Source organism: Hevea brasiliensis, unplaced genomic scaffold, assembly GCF_030052815.1.
Source record: "Hevea brasiliensis isolate MT/VB/25A 57/8 unplaced genomic scaffold, ASM3005281v1 Scaf23, whole genome shotgun sequence".
Classification (NCBI taxonomy): domain Eukaryota; kingdom Viridiplantae; phylum Streptophyta; class Magnoliopsida; order Malpighiales; family Euphorbiaceae; genus Hevea; species Hevea brasiliensis.
Genome location: NW_026614729.1, coordinates 280,326 through 284,744, shown reverse-complemented (window position 1 = coordinate 284,744; position 4,419 = coordinate 280,326). Strand labels below are relative to the sequence as shown.

The following is a 4,419-nucleotide window of genomic DNA, read 5'->3' as shown; positions in this document are numbered from 1 at the left end:
CTTAGGTTCAGGCACTTTCACCAGTACTTGAGCCAGCACCTGAACTGAGACCTAAAGCTGAACCGCTGAAGGAACCTCTTTCCGTTGTTAAAGCAAGTACGCTTTTCAAGCTTTTTCCTTACTAAAGCAGGCACACGCAAAACTCTCTTTGGCTTTTCACTGAAACCAACACGCCAAAACATAAGGAAGGGCATTTCACTCCGCTTTTAATTACGACATTCCCTTTCGCTTTCGCTTCCGGAAAACGCAGTGGTCAAAGTAGTTCAAGTCAGTGCTTTCCTTCCGGGCGAAGGGAGAAGGCACCACCTACTACAACTCAAGCTATAGAGAGATCAAATCACTCTTTCTCCGGGTACAGGCTTAGATAAAAATCCTTCTTGTGTGGGATGAGATTGACCAGATGAGACAGCTGATACCGAACTACTGCTTGTATATTTAGTCCTTCGGACCTTTCAAAGTTTTTGAGAGAGGGTTGGGGAGAGAGATTTGGAAGGTGGAACTTTATGCAATCTGCCATACGGTGGAGATGGCTTCGCGAATGGGCACTCGGAACCTTTGGGTAGAGTCTGACTCATTATATGCAGTTAAGATGATTAACTCCCAATGCAAGCCCCATAAGCGCGAAATATGCTGCTGAGCTTCACTGAAAATGCAAGAGCCTTACAGTCTTTTAGAGTCACCCATTGTTGGAGGGATAGAAATATAGCTGCTGACTTTATTACTTTATTGCGGGATGTCGAGTTATTTCTTTAATGTTTCCAAGATACCTCCCTTAGCCCTTAATAACATTATTAGAGAGAATATGCAGGAACTGATTTATGTACGTGTATGATATATTATGTACCCTTTTTTTTTTCATTATAATTTATTATTTAAATAGCTGCAAGACCAAAACAGGGTGCAAAAAACCGAAAGCCCTTCTTTTAAGTTCCTCCCAGATACATGACATACTTACCAGTCTCAACATTCTTGGAAAACAATCGAATCGAGGGTTCAGAGGAGAATTGGCCATTCAATCTTGTAAACTAATCGAGACCGAAATTGGAAAAAGAGATACGAACGGAGAGGAATAACCAATCGATGAAAGAACATGAAACCATTCTGTTTCAATAGAGGTACGAGAAACGGTTGGGGGCAATAAAGTAGGTGAAGTGGTTGGATTTTGCGAGCTGTTCCAACCACTGCTGGATGTGATTCCAAGAGCCGAACGAGAATGAATACCACACAGAAGAGTCAAGACCAGGCTCCTAATGGAATGTTTAACCAATCCATTCCGGATCGACTGAATTGGTACGGAAGTTGTAACATGGGAAAACCACGGAAAACACAACTTATTTGAATAACCCGGTGACCTACCAATTGTAGAAGTAGGATCTTTGGCAAGCAATAAGCACTTAAATAATACAATCTGAGTGTACCATCTTCTTTCTCATTTCGAGGAAAAGGTGCGGAGGAAAAGGAAACAACGGAGAGATCCGAATCAGACCTAAATGGGAATGACATGAAAAGTCTTTTCAAAACCTAGCATTAAGGGCGTTACGACGATATACGAGAGGAATGAAGAAAACTCGTGATTGGTGTGGAGGGGAAGATCTGTTTATGATATAGTTCAAGAAAGAGTCGTCTCATTTCCGTACTTCTTCGTTCTTTTTTTTTTGTGGTCTGGCAAAAGAAGACGGTAAAGCCTATATATAACTTTAAATCTTTCATAAATCCAGTAAAAAAATTCTTTCCAAGAATGAGGCCTTGGATTAGTCAGAGAGGTTAGGAAAAATTTCCATAAAAAAATGAAAAGTTTCATCTTATAAATGATCGGCTCAAATAGAAAGTAAAAAAAGACTCTCTTCCATGATGGAGATTTCTCATAAGGGACATACCATAGCGATCTCAGTAAGAATATAGAAAAATAGAAAGTAAAGAGGAAAAGGCATGACCAGGAGAATTGTGTAAAATAGAAAGTAAAGAGGAAAAGGCATGACCAGAAGAATTGTGTAAAATAAGTGAATTTATCCAGTTGAGGCATGATGGATTGAGATTGAATTCTTCCCTCCAGACAGCTTAACTCCGTCAAGCCTGTAGGAGTCTTTTTGAAGGAAACGAGAGTTGTGGTTGGTTGTTGACCAAACAAAAGCATGGGAAAAAGATGCACAAACAAATGTGGGAAAAAGCAGTCGCGAGAGCTTCCACGGTAGGCGCGTGTCGCAGACCAATCGGCCGCTATATGCTGTCACCATACCGACTAGGACTCTGACTCGACGGTGGAGGAAGCTGGTAGCATTAGGGGAAGCGCTTATCAGCACCCTATCACTTTTAGAACACGATTCACACACAGAGACCACGATGCACAATTAGCTGCTGGTAAACAGTCCCATGCCAGCTATCACACATCTCACTTTACGCAGTTTTTTTGCAGAGCCAGAAAATGCGCGAAGAAAGGCAGATCCACCGGTTGAGGTCCCGTACTAGATCAACGGTTTTCTTCTCTTACGATATTTTCATTTCGAATTAAGATGAACTGATCACTCCTAAATGCAAGCGTGATCCAATAGATGCGCTCGGACCAGATCTAAGGCCCAAGTAGCCCCCAGTTCATTCAGTTCCTCGATCGCTCTTCTTGCGCGCGCATGCGATTACGCCTTTCTTTCAAGTAAAGTAGCCATTTGCTCATCAAGCTTGAGATCGGTTCTTACGTCGATCAGGTTACCGACTTTAAAAAAGCACTACTGGGCCCGCGGCTTCGAAGCCAATCTCGCACTTGACACGCCGAAAGCAAGAAAGACTTTGTTTTCTTCATTTCCGCTCTGAGAGGATCTTAGCCTACCGGGGACCGGCTCTATGAGGACCTTTGGGCGGAGCTTCTCGATCAAGAGTGCCAGCTGGCGGCACTAGAGATGTGGAATCACATCTTGTGCCATATGTACTGAGATTGCTCGGGAGACATGGTTACAAGCCCGGCAGTTCCTTCCTGAGAAGATGGGCTTATCACTCCGTATTGCACGGCTTGCATTAGGTTCTCTAAGAAGGACCTCATTGTCATGGAAGCCCATTCTTTACTCCTCAATATAGTCTAGGATAACGTTTTTCAGACCAACTCTCATGGCTGACGGAATGGGCCCCTAAGCAAGCGCCTAATCGAATTTCTTTTTTTTGTAACCTCGTGCGAGTCTAGCTCTTAGAGGTCTAGGATTCCTGTTATCACTAGTCTGAGTGCCCCGAGATACAGTGCCCGTAACGTAATATGTCTAGTCTCCTAGTTCCCTTTGGGAGGAGTATCTCCAGCTTTTTCTTTTAAGTCAGCGGTATCTCACACGAAATCTCCTGCAGAGTAAAGGGAAAAAGCATATATTATTTTCTTTCAGGATTCACTACGGAATAGGAGTACTGCTTCACTCACAGGGACATCATCGAGAAGAAGAAGCCAAGATTACTCTCGAATAAAGAAGGAAAGAGGGTTGTGACTCAAATGGATCGTTGAAAGACTGAGTCTAGGACTTGATTGAAGACTTGCGGGGAAATCAGTATGCGGGAGGAAGTAGCTCCAGATAATGAGAAAGAGGACACATGTATGTGCCCATAGCATTCCTCTTATTTTTATGTGTGCACTAATTTCTTTTTAATTCTTTGATCGTAGAGCAGGCACCTTTCGCCGCTACAAAGGCTATTATGGATCACACCTCGTCCAGGTCCGAGGCAGGATCTTCCGAGGTGGCATTCAGTCACATCGGGGATCACACGTCCAATTCTCTTGCTCAGAAAGGCTTTCGATGTTTTGATCCTTCTTCTCGTTTTCGCCGTCCCGGCATCTTACCTTCCATGAGCACGAGTTATTCAACTCCCCCTTTTTTTAGTAGGCGCCTATTGGATCAGCATCTTATGGATCTTCTTCACCAGTGGTTTTTCCTGCGTCTCCCGTGCATCAGGGAGAGTCAGAGTCTCAAGGGAATAAGGGTCGCAGCCCTCTATTGAGCAGCCAGCACTTGCACCTCGCTCTTCTAATAATAAAGAGCAGCCTGCAGCTTTATCATCTTCTAGTAACGACCAGTTGCCTACGGATTCTTCTTCATCCTCTATCGCAGCAGAGCCATCTCTGCGCTTGAATGGTTCTCCCGGGCCCTATTTAGAGAAAGAACTTTTCCTTTGCTTGCGAAAGAACTTTAAGTGGGTGGTTCAGCTGAACTCGTTGTATCAGTTTATTCCTTATATTGTACCTCTTTATTCGGATAAAGGTGAGTGGCAAAGTCTGGTTCCACTAAGGAGTAGGTTGTCCTATCTGATTGAGCGGGTCCAGACTTTTTTCCGGCAAAGCTAGAACGTGCGTCAAACCTTTCGGCCCCGTGTTAACTACATAAAAGAGACGATTCATTCTATTCCGTCGGTTCTATTGGACTAAGACCCAGAGGATATCCTCCAGTGGGCATT

The 4,419-nt window shown here is 43.7% G+C and overlaps 1 pseudogene; it reads right to left on the bottom strand.

Moving 5' to 3' along the window:
* Positions 1–428: 428 nt before the first annotated feature.
* LOC131176719 (putative cytochrome c biogenesis ccmB-like mitochondrial protein) lies at positions 429–1,629 on the bottom strand (annotated as a pseudogene).
* Between the last annotated feature and the right edge of the window lie 2,790 nt (positions 1,630–4,419).